The following is a 23,138-nucleotide window of genomic DNA, read 5'->3' as shown; positions in this document are numbered from 1 at the left end:
GCTACCTGTTTATAGATCTCATTCAGATACTTATATTTCTGAGTGAAAGTTTTCCTGAAGTCTCAAGGTTACAGACGTTCATTTGCCTATGACAATATTCATGCTTTACACAGCCAGTAGTGGGTTATGATTAGTTTTCAGGTATCCTCCTTGGTAACTAAGGAAGGCCTGGAGACATCCCTTCTTGAACTGGTTAAGGGTCATTTTTCATTGATGTTGGAAATATTATTGCTCCACTCTAGAGAATGCAGCTGCATAGCTAAATTCATAATTTATTCCTCTTTCACAGGTGAATGAGTGGCTGACTCAGGTTCCACATACTCAGCCTCCTTTAAAAGAATACTATGAAGCCATATGCAAAATAGCCTGGTGACAATTAGAACATTAGGCTCATTTGGTATAAATTGTACTTTCAGTGTCTCATTAAATTCAGCAAAGAATAGCTTTGCTGCATGTACAAAGAATGATCTTACTTTGAGTGGAGATAATTGCATTATCATAGCCTAAAAGAGGGAGAAAATGCATACATGCATGCCCACATGTGTATATGTACATTTCATGAATAGCTGAAAAATATAGAAATAGACAAATAACTGAATTTTCATGTGTATAGGAATACATAGTATAGTGATATAAGCTATGACAATATTTGATAGCATAAGAGAAAATTATAGGGGCAGCCAGGTGGCACAGTAAGTAAGGGCACCGGGATGACCTGGGATTGAATCCGGGCTCAGACACTTAGCACCACACCCAGAAATAACTGGCCATGTAACCTTGAGCAAGTTACTTAACCCCAATTGCTTTAAAATAAAATAAGAGAAAATTATATATCACATAAATCATATATATCCTATATTACACTATACTAATCTAATCTGTTCTTTCATAGTGTTGTATTCTGCTATATTTTATTGATATGCTGTGTTGTCATATTATATAATATGTATTGTATGTATCATATCACACATTACATGATATATTTTATTATGCTCTATCCTATCCTACCCAGTTTTGTTGTATCATGTCACCCTGTCATGTCATGAAATATTATGCTTTTGTGTTATATCATATCATTTATGTATAATCTGACAGGGAGAAAGCAGGGATCACAGAATCAAGGAGAAATTGATAATTACGTAGCTTGTCTTCATAGAGCAGTTTAAAGTTGACTAAGTTTTTTTTTTTTAAAGTATCTCATTTCATCCTCAAAACAAACCTGCTAGCAAGGTATCATTAGTATCTCTAGTTTATAGACAATAAATTGAGGAAGATTGGGGTTAAATGATTTGCCTATGGTTGCACAACTACTAAATGTCTGAAGCCTGATTTAAACTCAGACTCGTGTTCCACTGACTGCATCAGCTAACCACTTAGACTGTTTGGGAATGTTGCTAAATGTACATTGTGTGTGCTGTTTGAGCCTCAAAACTAACCTGATAGAGGTCCTATTTCATTTTCAAAATTGAAGCTCAGGGGATGTCCTCTCTCCTTGCCTATGCCCTGGCTCTGTCTGAAATCCACTATATTCTCCCTAGTTACTCCCCTTGAAACTCTTAGTTTGTTTCAAAACTCAGCTAAAAAACCACTTAAGGGTTTCCTCCCCACAACCATCACGCTACTAATAGAACTGTCCTCCAAGATTCCTTGAGTTCTGTATTTCTTTGGCATATATCCAGCTAACAGTGGTGATGGACCTAAGCATTTGTACTGGTCACTTCCTGTTGGTCTCATGCTATGTCCTTGACACCATGCTAATTCATAAAGATGAATTAGAAGTCTGGGATTGAGTGACAAATAGGGGAAATGCTACTGGCAGAGTATAATGCTTTTTGGTGAGGAGAAACTGTCCTAAAAGTCAGTCTAATTTTCTGGATGGAAGCATGGCTGGGGCCCTCAAGAAATCGTACTGTGTTACATAGCCTGCATTATAAAGAGTACTGGAGACCTTACTACAGGAGGTATTCACTGTGAAGGTATTGAAAAGAAGGGAGGCACCATAATGGATAGAGCATTGGGGCTGGAATCAGGAAGACAGGAATTCAAATTATACATTAGAAATTACTAGATGTGGAACTTTAGCCAAATCATTTATTTTTTATTGTCTCAACTTCAAAATGAATATAATAATAGCATTTCCCTCCCAGGGTTTTTGTGAGAATCCAATGAGATGTTATTTGTTTTCGCAAAGTACATAGCACATAGTAAGCATTATATCAATGTTATTGTTGCAAATTTATAATTATAATTCTGTGAGAAAAGCCAATATAGTTTTAGTGGACAAATGTCTCTATGTATTCAAGACAATGGAGGATTGAATTGTGAAAGAAAATTTAAGATTATTTGGTTGCCAAAAGATAGAAGAATGAAGAAGGCAGCAGGGAATTTGAAAAAGATACATGATTTTGTTGTGTTTAAGGAAAAATTATCCAAAAATTGAAGCTATACCAAAGTGGAAAATAGGAAGTGGAACTTTTTTTACTGCATTGGCATGAAGAAAATTGAGATTTTTTAAATAATCATATGAAAAAATGTTCCAAATCACTAATAATGAAGTCAATATAAATCAAACATGAGTTTTTATCTCGTAAAGTTTTAAATAAGACACAAGCTGACACTGTCCACATTTGAGGTGTTGTAGAGAGACAAGGATGCCAGTATACAACTTACATCCTGGCTCTTCTCCTTGTTTTCATTATTTTCTCCAAATATTCATCTTCCTGCAAGATCAAAATAACCCAGAAACTCAGATCTCTTCCACATCGCCTACTCCTTACAACCCTACTTCCCTCTAATTGGAGAAAGTGGAGGCAATGGAGGATGGAAACAGAACTTCTTACAGATACTCCCTAAAGGAAGAAGCCCAGGGAAATCATCTCATCATTTCCCATCTGACAGCAGGACTTCATTTTGCCACACCGCCACATGCCAAGGGCCTTCCTTCTTCCTCTTACTCCCCATTCCCTTTCAGCACTTATTTTATGTTTTGTCACTCCTATTAAATTGTGAGCTCCTTGAAGACAGGAATTGTCTTTTGACTTTGTATGCCTATCATTTAGTACAGTGCCAGGCACATAATAAACTTAATAAATGTTTATTGAAAGATTGTCTAATATGCTATTGGAAGAGTTGTGAATTAGTTGAAACATTACACAATGCAACTGTGAATTATGTGAAAAAGTGACTAAAATATTCATAACATTTGACTTAGAGATTTTGGATACCCTTATATACCCACCAAAGATGTCAAAAAGAGATAGATGGTTGCATATATGCCAGAAATATTCAAGGCAATACTGTTTGTGGTAGCAAAAATCTAGAAAGTAAAGTAGATATTGATCAGTGGGAAATGCCTAATCAAATTGTGTTGTATAAATGTGATAGAAAATTATTTTGCTATGTGACAGATTATCACCTTGTTGCTTCCTGGCTTTCCTACCTTCCTTTTAATCTCAACTAAAATCCCATCTTCTATAGGGAGCCTTTCCCAACATCTTTTAATTCCAAATTAATTCTGACTTTTTCTCTCTATTATTTCCTATCTATCCTTTTTTGTACATATTTTTTTCTGCTGAAGTCTCCCATTAGAGTTTAGCTTCTTGAGGGCAGGCACCACCTTTTGCCTCTTTTATCTCCAGAATTTATCACAGAACTTGGCTTAGTAGATGCTTAATATATGTTCATTGGTTAAGAAATAATAAACATGAAGAAGAAAATGAGGCACAGAGAGACTTGTGGAACTGACAGTAATTTAAGTGAATAAGAAAAGCAATAAACACCAAAACGGCTATATAAATTGAAGACAAAATAGCAAAACTATTGATGCTGAAGGTATTGAAAAGCTAAAAACCATGCCTGTTCCCCAAAAGGCAAGAGATTGCATACCCTTTACTACTGTCAAGGGAGAGAAAAGGATGGGACTATAGATATGGAACAATGCATTACAACTAAGACTTGATCGATGTGTTGTTTGATTGTGCTGAATGAGTTTTTGTTTGTCTATTTTTCCTCCAGTTTTAAAAAAAAAATCTTTCTTATAAGGGAGGGTTCACTGGTGTTCAGAAATGAGAATGATATGAAACAAATATATATTTTTTAAAAAATCCTTGAGACCTTTAGACAAATGTATCCAAAGCATAAAGCTTTTATCCGTGCCCCTGACCCCCGTCGTTATTATCATCAAAAACAACCGACTATTGAATAAACTTTGATTGGCTTAAATCTTCAAATGTATTTTTAAATCAAATTATTATTTTCTGTTTAGTAGGGATTGTTAAACATCTACTTAGAGCTCAATATTATTCTAAGACCTCAGGACACAAAGATATACAGCTGTAACCTTGAGGAGCTAATATTTTAGTCAAGGAATCTGCCCGACCCCCACAGGGATGTGACTTTGCAACAGTTCATTTGCATTTGCATATGACTGAACTCAGTGATTCTTTTTAAAATACCCATTTCAAATTGGTTTCTGATGAGTACCAGGGGTTTAGGAGTCAAAAATCTTCAAAATTAATTTTCCATCACTGTAGTTTTTTGGAGATATCAGAATGGTTATTATTATCTACAATTCAGAAGGTAAGCTCATTGAGGGCAAAAATAACTGGCCTTTTATCACTGTATCCTGGAGCTTGGAAGAAAGGAGACCCTTAATAAATGCTTGTTGATGTACTGATTGAATTAAATGTGTATATTCTGTGCTTTTTCACCCTTTCACAATAGAGAAGTAAAATTAAAACTGAAAAACATTAACACAGTAGGTGAATATAATTTTTGATAATTACCTCCCTTCAGCACTCTGGCAAAGAAACATTCCTACAGGTTTAGAATTTTCCTTAGAATGCCACTTGTCTTTATGAGCTAACTTAATTGAGATGATTATAATTGTGGTGTCAAACAGAGGGGAGGCCCTGGAATATTCCTTTCTTGACATGAATAGCTTAAACTTAGAATGTTCCCAATTCATTATGTACTGTCTATTCTACCAAAACTTTATATTTTGCTTTCTTATTTGGAAATTTTACTTTATTTTTCATAAATTGCATGTAAAAATAATTTTCAAAATTCATTTCTTAAAACTTTAGGTTCTAAATTATGATCCTCCCACTCGCCATCCCTTACCCCCTCGTTGAGATAGCAAGTAATTTCACAAAGGTTACATGTGTGTAGTAATGTGAAACATATTTATATATTATTTATTCTGTGAAAGAAAACAGCAAAAAAAAAGGAAAATAATATACATACATACATGCATACATACATACATATATATACACAAGTCCTTTGGAATGGTCCTGGATTATTGTATTGCTGAGATGAGCTAAGTCACTCCGAACAGATCATACAACACTGTCTGTATTATGTACAGGCTTCTCCAGAATCTGCTCATTTCATTTTGCATCAGTTCATGGAACATTTTCCAAGGTTTCTCTGATAACATCCAGCTCATTATTTCTTACAGAACGGCAGTATTCCATCAAAATCCTATACCACAACTTGGTGAGTCATTTCCCCAATTAATGGGCATTCCCTCAATTTTTGATTCTTTTCCACCAGCAAAAGAACGGCTATAAATATTTTTATACAGTATTTATCCTTTTTTTCTCTTTGGGATACACACCTAATAATGATATTGCTGGGTCAAAGGATCTGATTTTGTTTGTTTCTTTTAGCTATTTAGGCATATTTCCAAATAGCTCTACAGAATGGCTGATTCAGTACACAACTCCACCAACAATACATTAGTGTCTCAATTTCCCCCATCCCCTCTAAAATTTATCATTTTCATTTTTATGTCACATTAGCCAATCTGATGATTGTGAAGGGGAAACTCATAGTTGTTTCAATTTGTATTTATGTAATCAGTAGTGTTTTAGATCTTTTTTTTTTATATGACAATAGATATGTTTGATTGTTTGTTTTTCCAAAAACGTCCTGGTCATATTCTTTGATCATTTATCATTTGGGAAATGGCTCTTAATTTTACATATTTGACTCAGTTCTCTATATATTTGGGAAATAAATGCTTTATCAGAGATACTTGCTTATTTTTTTCACACTTATGACAACTGAGTGGTTCCTGTCATGCTATTTCCCTTCTTTTTTTTCTACTCTTTTTCTCCTTTCATCCCGTTCATCCTTTAAAGTGTTTTCCTTCTGACTACTGCCTCCCCCCACCCACCCTCCATTCTATTCCTCAATCTCCCCACATGTGCTTATTCCTTTCCCCTCCTATATTCTGTAAGGTGGATAGAATGCTATACCCAAAGGAGTAGGTACATTATTCACTCTTTGAGATAATTCTGATGAGAGTAAAGTTAAATTGCTCCCTCTTATCTCCCACATATTCCTGTGCACTGTAAAAGCACTTTTTTATGTGAGATAAATCACCTCATTTTATGTCTCCCTTTCTTCTTCTCGCAATGAATTCTTCTTTCTCACCCCTTACTTTTATTTTTGTAGATATGATCATATGGGATGATATCCCCAATTGATGGGAATTCCCTCAATTTTTGGATTGTTTTCTACCAGGAAAGGAACTGCTGTAAATATATTATATATATATATATATATGGCATTTTTCTTTTTATATCTTTGGGATATTCAACTCACACCCATGCCTTCTGTCTGTGTAAACTCCTTTTAATTTCCCAAATAATAAGAAAGTTCTTGGGGTTTACAAGTATCATCCATATAGGAATGTAAAAAAGTTTAACCTTATTGAATTCCTTATTATTTCTCTTACCTTTTTATGCTTCTCATGAGTCTTGTATTTAAAAATCAAATTTTCTATTCATCTCTGGTCTTTTCATCAAGAATGTTCAAAAACCTTTTGCTTCATTGAATGTCCATTTTTCCTCCAAAAGAGTTTACTCAGTTTTTTTCTGGGCAGGTGATTCTTGGTTGCTTTGCTAACATTGCCCTCTGGAATATCAAATTTCAAGTTCTGTGATATTTTAATGTAGAAGCTGCTATATCTTGTGATATCCTAGCTTTGGCTCCAAAATACTTAAAGTATTTCTTTCTGACTACTTGTAATATTTTCTTTTTGACCTGGGAGCTCTGGAATTTGGCTATAATTTTTACAGGGAGTTTTCATTTTGGTATCTTTTTTAGGAGGTAATCAGTGAAGTTTTACAATTCTTATTTTACTCTCTTATTTTACACTATCAGAGCACTTTGCTTTGATAATACCTTGAAGGATGATATCTAGGCTGTTTTTTTATGATGGCTTTCAGTGACATTATTTTTTTAAAAAAATTCATCCATATTAGATCTATCTTCAAGGTCAGTTGTTTTTTGCCATGAGGTATTTCATATTTTCTTTTATTTTTTTGTATTTTTTAAAATTGTATTATTGCTTCTTGATGTCTCTTGGAGTCATTGTCTTCCACTTGCACAATTCTAATTTTCAATATCTATTTTCTTCATTGAGCTTTTGTACCATGCTCTCCATTTGATGAATTTTGCTTTTTTTTTAACTTTTTGGAGGGCAGGACACATCACTAGTTTTTGTGTTAAGTGTCTGAGGTCAAATTTGAACTCAGGTCCTCCTGACTCCAGGGCTGGTGCTCTATTTACTGCGCCACCTAGCAGCCCCTGAATTCTACCTATTTTGGAGTATTTTTCAGTTAATTTTTGTGCATCATTTTCCCCTCCATATGGCAAATCCTGTTCTTTGTTTTTGTGTGTGTGTGTGTTTTTTAGGGTATTCCTCTTTTCAGTCGATTTGTGTGCCTGTTTTACCTTTTGGCTTACTTTTTTATGGTGTTAATTTCTTCAGTATGTTTGTACCTCCATTACCAAGCTGTTTTTTTTCATTAGTTTCTTGTATCACTTTCATTTCCTTTCCCAATTTTTCCTCTATATCTATCATTAGAATTTTAAAACCCTTTTTAAGCCCTTACAGGAATTATTTTTGGGTCTGACACCAATTTTCCACCTTTCTGGCTTTGGCTGTATCGGTTTTGTTTTGTTTTGTTTTGTTTTTGTTTCCATCTGAGTTTGTTGATCATCCCAGTCACCAAAGTAATTTTCTAGGATTAGCATATTTTCCTTTTATTTGTTCATTTTTTTTCTACAAAATTTCTTTACTTTTAGTATTATATTAATGTTGGGCTGTCCTGTGGTGGACAGGGTGGTGTCTCTAGCTTCCTTTTTTTTTAAATCTCTTTTCAAAAGAAGTTCTAGAGGTATGCATGCTTTTAGTTTTTCCTCAGATCTACAGAGAGGTGTGTGTAATCCTCTCCCAGCCTGTGCTCTGATTTGTAAGCAATATCAAGCACTCCTTTCTGGCCTAAAACTGTGACCAGGGTCAAGCAGGGTGACTACTATGGCCACAAGTTCCCAGGCCTGCAACCCAGATATGAGAATGGTTAATACAACTGAGTCCTGGCATGCAGTGCCAGCAAAAGTTCTCCTGTAAACTCTTATTGACTTCTTGTTCAACCCCTTTCCTGTATGTGGGCTGAAGAGCTCTCAAAATAACCACTATAGCTTCTGCTTCAGGAGCCACCTTTCTGTCCCCACAAGACTTCTGTTTTTCTTTGGTATAGCCTAGACTGGTATTGCCTGTGCTGGACTGTGTGCCATTTTTTCCCAAGTATGATAGACCTTCCCTGCTGACCTCTGGATTATCTTGGGCTTGTAAAATGTTTCACCCTGTCTTTTTGTTGGTTCTGCCATTCCAGAATTTGTTTTGAATTTGAGAAAAGGAGACTTGCTGACTCAAGGCCCAGCATGTTATCTAGTGAGCCACCTATGTGCCCCATCACTATATATGTTGTTTCTTTCCAGTTCTGTCTGAGTCTTTGTGACCCTATGGACCATACTGGTCTTTGCAAGTATGCACGAGGTGTTCTTTGCAGAGATACAGGAGTGAATTGGCATTTCCTTCCCCCATGGATTAAGACAAAAAGAGGTGAAGTGATTTGCCCAGGGTCACACAGTTAGGAAGGGTCTGAGGCCAAATTTGAATTCAGGTCTTCCTGCGTCCAGGCCCCGTGGTCTTTCCACTGAGCCACATAGTTGCCTCTAAGGGGGGAAATATATATATATATATATATATATATACACACACACATATATATATATGTGCATATATATATGTTCTTTTAAAAATAATAATGATGTATAGCATTTGACCTGCTAGATTGTCATGTAGCATGAGTGATGTGTGAACTCCAAAGTTTTGCAAACATGTATAGCCTGTCGTTATACTTTCTTCAACTGAATCCAGGAAACTCTTTCAAAATTCAGAATCAAGCAACATGTGCAACCTGACCTGAACATTATCTAGTCTCATTGCTCAAAGAACACCTTCAAAAGGAATGAGGAACCTTTCATTTGCCTTTATGGTATTGGGGGAAGAATTAATAATGCATATTAATCATTCACATTTTATTCCTGTCTCATGGTAGATGAGCAGTTTTTGTAGTATTAACAGTATGTATTCATCATGCATATTTATGCCCTGCCGGTTGGTTGGTTGGTGGGCAGTTTTCTTATTGAAAATAATGTATTTTAGTAAGGGGCTGTTTTGCTTTGCCAGTGGTTTGAGGTACACAGGGACATTTACTACATGCCATAAATTCAAACTGAACTTCATCCTTATCACGTATTAGGGAATCATTATTCCAAGCAGCAAGGATAAGGAGCAAGTAACTTGTTTAGAAGAATCACTATATGTTTGATTGATGAATATTAAGATTCATAGTAATCATGATTGTAATTATGATGATCATGATAATCATAAAGCAATATTATTAAGTTAATATCCAGCGTGTGCATTTCTGTGTATGCAGAGAGAAAGAGAGAGAGAGAGGAATTTAAGGGTTACAGAGTGATTTACAATATTAGCTCATTTCATCTTCATAACATCCCTGGGAGGTAAGTACAATTATTATCCTCATTTCATAGATAAAGAAACTGAAGAAAACAGAGACTAAATGACCTATCTAGGATAACACATTTAATAACTGTCTGAAGACAGATTTAAGCTTATGTCTTCTTGATTCCTGTGATGCTGGGCAAGTCACTTAACCTTGTTTGTCTCTTTCCTTTTCTATAAAATGAAATGGAGAAGTAAATGACAAACCAATACATGACCTTTAGAAAAAAAAATGCCAAATGGGATCACAAAGAGTTGGACACAACTCAAAAACAAGTGAATAGCAATTTCTTGACTGCAGGTATAATGCTTTATCTACTGCACCACCTGATTGCAATGCTAGTCTAAATGCATATTTTTTGATATCTAAAATTCACAAAACATATTTATAAAGTATCCAAAAATTAACCTTATAATATTACAAAGACATAGAATCCTCTGGCAACCCTTCTTTTGCCTCCCCCCCCACTTTCCTGTAGGATAAGATACCCACTTGAGTGTTTATGTTATTCCCTCCTGAAGCCAAATTCAGAATAAGGTTGACTCATTCCCTTTCACCTTCCTCCTCTTCCATTCCATCATAACAGTTTGCTCTTGCCTCTTTTATATGAGATAATTTACCATATTCTATCTCTCCCTTTCTCTTTCTTCCATTATATTGCTCTCTCACCACTTAATTTCATTTTTTTTACATATCATCCCTTCATATTCAACTGATCCTGTGCCCTCTGTCTATGTATATATGTACACATATATACACACTCACATATGCATTTATATTCATATACATCCTGTTATATATGCATATATATGTTTGTGTACATACATATTATATATATATACAAAAATATTCCCTTCAATTATCCTCATACTGAAAAAAATCTCATGAGTTGCAATTATCATTTTTCCATGTAGGATTGTAACTAGTTCAACTCTAATAAATACCTTATGATTTATTTTTCCTGTTTACCTTCTCATGCTTCTCTTTATTCTTGAATTGAAAGTCAAATTTTCTGTTCAGTTCTGTTTTTATGAACACGAATATTTGAAAGTCCTCTATTTCATTGAATAGCTTTATTTTCCCCTGAAACATTATACTAAGGTTTTGCTGAGTAGGTGAATCTTGGTTTTAATTCTAGCTCCTCTAACGTCCATAATATCATATTCCAAGCCCTTCAATCCCTTAGTAAGCTGCTAAATCTTGGGCTATCCCAATTCTGTTTCCACAGTAATCAAATTCTTTCTTCCTGACAGCTTGGAACATTTTCCCCTTGACCTGGGAACTCTGGAATTTGACTATGATATTCCTAGGAGTTTTCTTTTTGGGATCTTTTTCAAGAGGGGATTGATGAATTCTTTCAATTTCCATTTTTTCCCTCTGGTTTTAGAATATCAGGGCAATTTTCTTGGACAATTTCTTGGAGGATTATTTCTAGGCTTTTTTTTTTTTGGCTTTCAGGTAGTCCAATCATTTTCATATTATCTTTCCTAGAAATATTTTCCAGGTTAGTGATTTTTCAAATGAGATATTTCACATTGCCTTCTATTTTTTATTTGTTTGGATCTGTTTTATAGTATATCTATTTCTCATAAAGTCTTTAGCTTCCATTTTCTCCAATCTTATTTTCAAGGAATTATTCTCTTCAATATATTTTTGAAATTCCTTTTGCATCTGGGCAATACAGCTTTTTAAGGAATTCTCCTCACTGACTTTTTGCATCTCTTTTGCCATTTGAGTTAGTCTATTCTTAAGGTGTTATCTTCTTTAATATTTTGGGGGTCTCCTTTAACATGCTGTTGACTCTCTTTTCATGATTTTCTTGCATCATTCTCATTTCTCTTCTCAATTTTTCCTGCACTTCTCTTTCTTGATTTTTCAAAATCCTTCTTGAAATTCTCCATGGTGTATAACCAGATCATATTTTTTGGAAGATTTTGATGCATGAATTTTTTCTTTGTTTTCTTCCTTTGGATCCATGTTTTGGTCCTTAATGTCCCCAAAAAAGGATTCTATGGTCTGATAGAACTTCTTCTTCTTGCTTATTTTGCCCGCCAGTTACTTGACTTTTGAGCTCTTTTCCATGGGACAACTCTGCTTCCAGAGTGCAGATAGCTGTGTTCCAAATTACTAGTGTTTTTTGCAAATGTTCTCAGAGGTCTGAGGAGGGTGCCTTCTCTACAGTACCACAAGCTCTGTTAGACTGTTTACACACCCCAGGATTACCACCTAAGACTATAACCCAGATAGAAGCAGGTGAAAGCAAGAGTGATTACCCTCTGAATGGTAGCTTGGTCCCTCTACAATCTGCAGGCCAGGGGTTTCAGAGGCAGCCATAAAACAGCAGCTGCAGCAGCCCCATATCTGGCACCCTTACCTTGGGGACAAGGGCCAGACCATGGTCTTCTCTCACACAGTTCCAACAGAATTCCCTACTCACCTTTTACTTTCTCTTCAGTATTTATGGGTTGAGCAGACTGGAAACTGCCACAGTTGCCAGTGATTCACTCTCCTGTAGTCTGCCCTGGCCAATCTGGGACTCTGGTCAGGGCTTCCCAGAGTCTGAGACTGGGCAGCTAATGTGGGATTGCACTCGGCTCCCAGCTTGGTGTGATAGACCCTTCCTGTTGGCCTGTCAGGCTGCCTTCAATAGGATATTTGTTTCTCTCTGTCACATTGTGCATTCTGTAGCTCTAAAATTTGTTTAGAGTAACATTTCACAGGTATTGGAGGTGGTTGGAGCAGGAGCTCAGTCAAGTTCCTTCTTTTCTTCCACCATCATGGCTCCACCCCCTGTATCTGCTTTTAAAAAGACCAAATTGAAAGACAGGATTGCACAGATCCAATTGCTAAAGGAAGCTTTATGCCCAGTTTTGGGGCTCTTAAAGGAGAGGTTGCAATCCAGAGCAAACAGGAATACTAGCTCCCAGGTGGCACCACAACAGGTCCAAAGACATCTTTAGGGAAGAATGGAGTTCCACAATTCTACATAAAAATCATACTGCGAACAGAAATCCCAGGACACAAGAATTAGAGTGTTAATAAATTGGGAAGAATATGGCTTGTCCTTCACCTTGAAACCAAAATAAACATAAAATCTTAAAATATGTACCAAAAAAATATTGTTACAACCTATAGAAGTTTTAACAAAATGTCACAAACACTGTCCCTATTTCTGATCTCACTTAGAAATTAGAAGGAAACAACATGAGAAATGAGAAATGACATGGACAATTTACTGCTTTTAGAAGCTGTCCTACTGAACTAATAAAGGTGAACAGCAATCACTGCTCCCCATTCAAGTCTGCAGAATGCCCTGATGTGGCATCTGCAGTAATTTGAACACTACACGCTAGTTGAATGTTCAAAAAGCAAATTTTTGGCCTCTTGAACTTCCTACCTCTATGTCCTCTAAATTTAAGAATGATCAGAAGCTAAAAGTATTTTCCTCAGACTTGAAATTCACTCATTGTTATGCGCAAAAATAGTATGTCTGTTGATGATACTGATTCTAAAGAACTGAAAGCCAGGGCAGCAGAAGAGAAATCACAACAGATTGCCCTCCTGGAGACAAACAGCACCATAAGACATTCCTTTGAATGGACCAGCAGTGATTTCAAGTCAAATCCAACCCCTTTATGGATGAACCTAGTTCCCTTGCTAAAATAGTAGCAGTCATCTTGCTAAAAATGACCAAGAATATGATTTGGGGGACCCATGAATTTTCAGGGCCACTTTGGTGCCTATAACTTAATTTGAATGGATGCTTGCTCTATGGAAAGTGAGTGAACAGGAAAAGAGGGAGATAAATGAAGCCAAAAGGGCTGAAGAAGAGGGACATCTTGCTAAGAAATACAAAAAGAAAAAAAAAACATGGATGTGATAAAAATTCTCCATATCAGCAATCAGACTTTGAAACCCAGCAAAGAAGAAATCGCCACAAAGCAGTATAGGAATAGTATTCAATATGATCCAACAAGGTTGAGCCATGCCAAGTTTGAAAGAAAAATCGGCCCTGAGGAAAAGGAAAGCAAAGCCAAAAACAGAAAGAAAAGAGAAGCAGAGACGTTGCTTTAAGTCTCGAAAGACCTATATTACAACATCTCTCAAGATCTGAAAAAGAGATTCAAAGCAGTGAACCTGCCCCAGGAGGAGAAGCCACTGAGCTTTTGAAATAAATACCTGGTGAGGCAAGAGATGACCCCAGGAATGTTTCAAGTTTACCTTCTCCTTCTTTGTTCTGGACATCAGTGAAGTTAAGGAAGGACCTTAAGATATTGAATCTAGCATACCTGGTAAAGTAAACTCTCAGGGGGCCCTCACTTCCAGGAGACTAGTTCTGAGGAAGATGAGGAGGAACTAAAGTTTGAAGGCTGGAGCAAAGAGCGACAAAGCTGGAGGACATAACATTATTTCTTTTTCTCAGAGAATGATGAAGGCTTACATGTGGATCCTGGGTCAATCTGGAAAAACTAAGGAATCCATCCCAGCAGAGAAAACTGGGAATCCAGGACCATAATTCTGCAGCAGATTACTAAAAGAAACACAGAGCCACCAAGAGGAAAGCAAAACCTTTCCTTTCCTTAAGGAGGTGAATTTGCCCAATTGGGGGTCAAGAAACTTCTCCTAAAAGGCATTTGGAAGAATCAGGCTTCAAGTCAGAGCACCTCCTGACCTTGTACAATAAAAACATTTCTTCTTCTGCAATAAATATGAAGATATGCCAGGAGGGCCAGCTTTGAAGTCAGGAAGAAATGAGTTCAAATTCTACCTCTGAAACATGCTGGTTGTGCCAATACCACTGCCTCACTGTAAGATACCACCTAGGGGGTATCCCGGTCACTAAACTTCTCAGGGGATATCAGTAGATATATATTAGCATTATATATGTTCTATTGTATTTTGGTTTATTTTGTCAAATATTCCCCAATTTCTTTTAATTTTGGGAAGGGAACACACAGTATCAGGTGAGTTTACTACTTCTTCACACTGATGCAATATCAGGGGCAGACCCCAAGAAAGAACTTGATCTTGCAATATCCCAATGGTGTGAGGACCTGCCACAGACCAGGATACAGACAGAAGAGGCTGCTGAGCTTCTCAGACTCACTTCCAAAAGAGTGATATTTCCCCAAAATTGTGGCCGGCAGATCTTGAAAATTAGATGCACATGCCTTTTCCCCCTGTTCTTTTCTAGCCTTGGGCTTTAGGAAATTTTTCAAATGAATTTAACATTTTCTTTGTTACTGTAAAAGAAGGGGAAAAATGTTTATTTTTTAAGAAGCAAATATCATCTATATAGAAGCTGTATGTCTTTAAATAAGTTTACTGTCACATAATATAGGAAATACATAATAGAATAAAGGCTGTTTACTTTAAAGACCGTTGTGGAGTGTTACAATGTCTAATATAAATAGATGTAAACCACAAGTATTGAACCCATGAGAAATCATGAGGTAATGTACTTCCCTTACTTCCATGGTAATTTATTATTATCCTTGTCCTTAGGAAACTTACAGCAATCCTAGCTATAAGTTTACCAATACTTAATTTCTTGGTTTTTATACTTTTTCTTATTGGGAACCTCTCTTTGTAAAGTATTTCAAAACTTTAGTATTGATTCTTTCTACTATTCACTGATATGATGGGGGATAGATTACCATCCTTCAGGAATCTAAGGGCTTATGTTGGAATCAGTTCACTAATTATTATAAGTAATAAGAAAATACAATGTAAAAGAGCTATAAATTTAAACCAACATGTGTGGTAAAACAAATTTAATTGAACGTTAATTGTTTAACATTCAATGCTTCACAGTGTTTTCAAAATATATGAAGAGGTACCTGTGCTCATAAGATAATGCCTATTTGATGTCAGTGCAAATGTTTGAAAAATAGAGAAAATTAGAAGAGTAGATAATATTTTTATGCCTTGAAATCTGGTATTTAATTATTTACTTCTACTCAGATCAGGGAGTAGGATATTGATGGAAACTAGTACATTTGTCATACGCACATCTACATACATACACACACACATATATATGTATATATGTGTGTATATAGATTTATGGATGTCTATATATAAATATATATACATATACACAAATGTTTGTGAAGATGATTCTACTCACGATTAGTATATGAAATGTGCACACACCTATCGATCACACAAAATCCAGTACACCTGAAAGTTGAATGGCTCTTGCTGCTAGAGTACTCAATGCTATTTGCATTCAAATAGCATACCTGAGTAAAACAAGACTGCCAAATGAATACATTTCATTTTTCTGAAGTAGCCACAGTGATGAGGAGTCATATAAAGTTGACACAGCTATTTCAGTCAAAACTAAACTGGTCAACTGTATATGTCTACCAAATAGAGTAAGCATCAAGCTCATGACAAGGTGATTTCCACTTGCAGGAAAGTGACATTCCACCATCATCAGTGCAAATGCTCCTACAATGAAAACTTATAAGGCAAAATAACAAATTATGAAGACCTAAAGACTCCTATCAATGTGCCAAAAGAGGACAAGCTTATAATTCTTGGTGACTTTAAAACCAGAGTAAAAACAGACTACTAGACATGGTAGGGAGTCCTTGAAAGGAGTGGAATCAGAAATAGCAATAGTAATGGTCACTTAATGCTAAAGACGTGTGAATGTCATGACCTCATCACCAATGCTGCCTTCCACTTACCTAAATACAATAAAACTTTGTGGATTCACCCATATAGTAAATATGGGCATTTAATAGACTTTGTCATTATAAAAAGCTACAGATAGGAGGCAAGAATGTCAAGGATGATGTATGAAACAGAATACTGGATTGATCATAGACTTATTCTTTCCAAGCTACAAATTCTCATCCAACAAAGGTCACAGCCCCATGGCACAACAATTACTGGAAGACTTCCCATCAACAGATGGAAAGACAGTAATAGTGCTTCAAATAGCTTGAGCAGTTTGTTCCTTACTTGTATAGAAAACTGAGCCAAAAGAAGGTTAGTAACAATGGAGCAGAAAAGGAATGGACAACTTTCTGACATCTGCTATATAGTACTGTATTTATTTATCTGTGCTGTAATACTCACAAATGTCAAGATTGATTTTATGAAAATGATGGAGAAATTCAGAGTGCTAAATGAAACATGGGAACTCCATAGGGACAACCAGCAGGATGGTTCGTCTGTATCTAAGAAGGCAGTGTTTAACTTCCTCAAAAGTCAAGTGTTATAGAAATGCAAGATCCTTGGCTTAGTAAGAAGCTAGATGAAATTCAGTTTTATACTGATAGTAACAATCCAACGAAGGTTCATGACACTCTGAAAGCTATTTATGCTCCAAAGACCTATAGTGCATCATAGATACTCAGTGTTAATGGAGTCACATTGATTAGTGAGAAGGACATGATTCTGGAGAAATGGGCTGAAGATTTCCATTGTGTTCTCAATAGACCACCATAAATCAATGCTGAAGCCATTGACTATATACCTCATGTTGAAATCTATCCTTTTCTAGCCAGATTTATTAATGAAGAAGCTTTGAATGGCAGTAGGTTATCTCTTATGTTAAAGTACTTGGATTGATTCTATGCCAGGTTAGAATAATAAGGAAGGGAGTCCACTGCTTTTATAAAATCTAACAGAAGTTTTTTCTAGCACCGTGACAGGTTATCTGCCAATAGGTATGCCCCAGAAGTTTAAAGATGCCTCCATTGTCCATTTCTATACAGGAAAAGGGAATAGGCTGTACTATGATATTCATAGATGTAGTTTTTCTCTTAGTTATCTTGTTGGAAAGATCTTTCAAGAGTATTTCTTAACATGCTCCTTCCTTACTGGAAAGATGTATTTCTAACTGATAGCTAATGTGTATTCAGAAAGATCCAAGGAACAGTAGATATGGTGTTTGCTGTTTGACAACTCCAGATGCTTTGAGCACAACAGAGCTTTGTATATATTGTTAATCAATATAACAAAGGCTTTTGACCCTGTCATTAATGAGGACATGGAATATTATGATAAAAATTAATTGCCCAGAGAAATTCATGAGTATTGTACATCAATTGCATGATGGCATGCCTACCTAGGTTCTGTATACTTTGCAATGCTTTCACACTTCCCCAGTAGCCATTGGAGGGCAGGAGTTCTGTGTGTTTGCATCCATGCTTTTTTGAATGCTGTTTTATGCAAAGTTGTCAAACACTTTCATTGAAGATAAAAATGTCATCACAGTAAGCTACTGCACTGTTGGTAAATTTTTTAACTTAAAAAGGCTACAAGCCAAGACTACAGTGGAGGAAGAGTTGGTGAATGACTTTCTGTTCACAAATGCTTGTGTCTTCATTGCAGCCCCTGAAGCTGAGATGCATTAAAGTTTGGATTCATTCTATGCTGATAATCCTAATTTTGGCCTAATAATAAACACTAAGAAAACACAAGTTCTCTACCAACCAGCACCACACCAAACACACATGGAACTATTGATTACCAAAAATGAAGAAACATTGAATGCTGTGTATAAATTCACTTACCTTGACAGTGTGTTTTCTTTTTTTTTTTTTTAAGCAATTGGGGTTAAGTAACTTGCTCAAGGTTACACGGCCAGTTATTTCTGGGTGTGGTGCTGAGTGTCTGAGCCCGGGATTCGATCTCCAGGTCATCCCAACACTGGAACCGGTGCTCTTACTCGGTGAGCCACCTGGCCGCCCCGACAGTGTGTTTTCTAGTGATATACACATAGATCATAAAGTTGATGCACACATTTCTAGCACTACCTCAGTGTTTGGGAAATTCCAAAGGAAAGAATGGGAGAGATGTATTAGAATGCCTACCAAACTGAAGGTATCCAGAGCCATTGTGTTGACCTAATTTTTGTATCCCTGGGAACCCTGGACAGTATTCTAGCACCATGACAGGAAACCTAATCACTTCAATTTTAATTATCTTAGGAAAATTCTGAAGATAATCTGGCAAGACAAGGTATTGAACACTGATGTCCTTTCTCAACCTGAACAGACAGTTATTCAAACTCTGTCACAGATAGCACAACTCAGATGGGCTGCTTACATTGTTTGAATGCCAAAAGTATTTTTGATTTAAATAATACTTTGTGGAGAACTCACATGAGACAAGTCAGAAGAAGTGATACAAGGACATTTCCATATTTCTCTAAAGATCTTTGGAATTGATTGTGAGACATGGGAGATACTGGCACAGGACAACCCAGTATAGCATGCCTGCATAAAAGAAGTTGCCATAATGCATGAGCAAAACATGATTTCAGTAACTTAAAAGAAACATGAGATACATAAATTTAGAAATATCTCTGCTTCAATTGTTCATATGAACTCTTTGTGTCTGACATGTGATAGAGTCTTCTGGGTTCATATTTCTCTGATTAGTCACAGTCAGACATATTGTACCTTGAACCCAACACAGTGATGTCATTTTCATCCTCCTAGAGAATGAAGGACAACTAACCAACCAGCCAAGCAGGAGAGATCATAACTCAGTATATACAAATGAAATGTGTCATTTATATGACTAAACTAACATAACCAAGTGTTACAAGAGAGGATACTCTTAGAATGTGCATAGTCATCAAATGTAAGTGAAGAATATATATTGATAGACTTGGTTCTATTTCTGATTCAGTTGAGTTTAGTTGAGTATTGTAACCTTATTTTGTCTCCCTCTATCTTCAATAAGGTCATCCTCTAATAGTGATGAAATAGGCCATCATAGAGTGGCAAATGCTACATCTGAGAGGACAGAAGACTGTTTCAGTATTTTTTTTGGGGGGGGGTATATTTCTTCCCCTAAGGAAAGTGTGATGCAATGAACCATATCATCACATAAATACCACAAATATTTTGTATTCTTTTTTTAATCTCTCTGTTTTTGTTACTTGGTAGAACAGCTGATAGAGTATTTGATATTAATTAAGAATTTCTGAGTTCAACTAGAACCTCAGATACTAAGTAGCTGTGTGATCCTGGATAAGCTATTTAATCTATTTGCTGTAGTTTCCTCATCTTTGAAATAGATACAGTAATAGGGAAAATCCCCCAGAGTTGTTGTGCAGATAAAATAAAACAGTATTTTTAAAGTTCTTTGAAAACATTAAATCATTATTAAATTATATCACTTTATTAGTTTTGTAGTAATAGACTATTGTTCAAATTACACTTTAGAATTTGCAAATTCAAGGGAATAAATATTGTTTTATTGCCTACTCAGATCAAAGCACTCAGAGATATTGAGCATATAACTTATAAAATACAATCTATTTGTTCAAATAATTGACAGATATTTGGGCTAATGGAGAAAATATATAGACAGAAAGAATTTTGATGAAAGAGAGATACTAATAAGGTAGAAAGAAAGGTCACAATTAAATACATTGAGAAATTTGAAGAAAGAGATGCAATGGAGGGGAAAATGGTAAGAAAAAAGGAGAAGAGGTAACACAGGAATAGAAACATGAAATCTGTTTGTACTTCTCCATCAAGAAAGTGGAAGGATTTTGAGCTCATCTTAACTCATGGGAAATGGCAATAGAAATTATTGTAAGATTGTAGACGCACCATGAGAATGGGATCTAGCCTGGGCTAGAATATATACCAAATAATTGGAAATGATACACAATGTTCCAAGCAATATTGCTTAAATGAATAATATGATGAGTTCTATATTCTAGGATAAAGGTGTATCCTTTATCCAAAAGTGATGGGAAACCATTACATTATTTTGAATAGAGTAGTGATGAGATCATACCAAGATACAAGTTGTATAGGGTCACCTAAGCAGTAGTATAAATTAGAAAGCTGAGAAATTGGAGGCAGGAATTTCAGTTAGACTATGCTAACTGAATTGAGCCTAAATCCAGGTAGTTAGAATAAGTGGCAATGGAAAAATAAAACTACTTGATGAACCAATCAGAAAATGTTTATTAAGAACCTAATATATACCAACAACTCTGCTTGATGCTTAGGAAACACAGGTAAAATGCAACTCTCTCTGCTCCCAAATATCATGCAATTTAAAGAAAGATACAACATGTATACATCTAAGAAAGCACCTATGCACTCATATATTTGTACATATATTTGTGTATGCATTTATTATTATTATTATTACAATGTGACCAAAGTGAATTCTTTTTTTCTTTAAAAACTCCCCAAATCCATAGATAGGTAGGATAATAAGCACACAAACAGATAGATATTGATGTAGCTATATTAGGAGTTAAAGAATTAAAGGTGACTCTTAGTCTGTGTCCATTTTTGCTTATAAATTAGAGAGATGGTGGCCTCAACAAGATAATTAACAAAATTAGAATATAATATCACCTATTAGTAGACAGAGTAGTTATTTAGTAGATAATAATTTTTGGGGGGTGGGAAGGAGAGGTGAGTTTAGTATTGAACATAATGAGTATGATCGCCTGATTAGCCATAGAGGTAGACCTCACCAGTAAGCATTTTGAATCAAGTATAGACATAACCAGTATTTTATCCCCATTTTAAATTTGAAAAAACCAACGCACAAAACAAGGAGCAGGGTAGTGGAGAAGGAAACAGGCATTGATTAAATGCCTAATGTATGCTAGATTTTACATTTTTTTTCCTTTTAAAAAAATCATTTGAACCTAGCAGAAATACTACAAGGTATGACCAAGGATGAAAAATGAATTATCTACCATCAAATAGCTATTAAATTTCAAGTCTGTGCCTCACATTTGAGTGCTTAGACTATAAGACTACTGTTCATTTTTTAATTGTATCATATGGATTTCCATTTAAACATCTACATATTTAAGTATGATATTATTCCAAAAATAAATTTGATTAATATTTTAATGTATTAATGGAATTATCTAATTGACTTAATATGATTTGACATATGCCTCTGACCTACAACAGTACTTGCTTTTTTTTCTGATTGGTCTCGTATCATGTAATTGTCATAAGAAAACTAAATTTGCTTTTCAGCATAGCAGAACTATGTGGTATAAATGTATGAATGCCATTTTAATTGTTAATGGATAATAATGTCTAGCTCTGGGATTCCCATGAGACAACTCCAGAGCTAAATAGTCTTAAAATATTGTGAACATTAACCTCAATACTTTGAAACACTGAAAACATATCTAAATATATCCTATGCCATCAGCATTTGTGAGAAATTTTTAGAAACTAATGAATAATCCATTTTTTTTCTAAATGAAGATTATCTGTAGCTAGAAACATCATTAGTAACCATTAGGGAAGGCCTAGGAATGGAATGATTCTCTGAAATTAGGACCTGCCTGGTCAGACCAAATCCCCAAGTAGTAGAAAACTGAGTAGCAAGGAAGCCTGAAGCCATATGCTCCATCAGGTCATCAGACTTCATGAACTGAAGACTGACTGTAATTCAAAAATAATTTATCAAGGATCTACTATGAACCAGGAACTCTGATAGATAATGGAAGCTAAATAATAACACATTTCCTCCCCTCAGGGGCAATAATTATACTGGAAAAAATGTGTTCCCTATCTACATAAGCATATATACATCGTGTGGTAGGAGGGGGAAGTATATACAATAGCGAATAGGAAGAACTAAAATACATGGATATCAGAAGAAACCTCTTATGTGAAAATTGGTCATTTAATATGGTGAGGGACAATATATAGAGACAATATACAGAGAGAGATGAAGTGGAATTGTGTTTGATTAGTCTAGATGTACTGGTTGAAGCCAGATTACAAAGACTTTTAAATTCTAAAACATAGATAAAAGACAGAGGATTTTGTATTTTCATTGCTCAATTTGTGTTTTAGAGATAATAGGGAGCTTTGAAACATCTTGAGTAGGATGGTGAAATGCTTAGTCCTTAACTACAGAAATATAAACTGTATCACTTCCTGGGGCAGGAAATCATATAGAAGACAGGTATTACAATCCAAGTGACGAAGGCCTAAATTAGAATGATGATGATTCAAAGAGATTTTGTGGAAGCATAATGAACAGTATCTGGCAGGTGGTGAGAGAAAATAATGAATTAAGAATTCCTTGAGTAGATGGAAGGGTTAATTCTTACAGGGAAGTTAAGGAAATATTTTAAGGGGGAAGATAATTGGTTCTTTTTGGGAGAAAGTTTGTTTAATTCTTGATGCCTGTGGAATATCCACAGGCATATGTTAGGTATTTGGTGAACCTGGATTATAGTTCAGGAGAGAGATGAGGGCTACATATGTA

The sequence above is a fragment of the Petaurus breviceps genome, unplaced genomic scaffold, assembly GCF_028583685.1.
Source record: "Petaurus breviceps papuanus isolate PSGF00001 unplaced genomic scaffold, PetGlider_PUasm1.0 173, whole genome shotgun sequence".
NCBI classification, from domain to species: domain Eukaryota; kingdom Metazoa; phylum Chordata; class Mammalia; order Diprotodontia; family Petauridae; genus Petaurus; species Petaurus breviceps.
The sequence above is the reverse complement of the archived record's forward strand: the minus strand, read 5'-3'. Positions refer to the sequence as shown.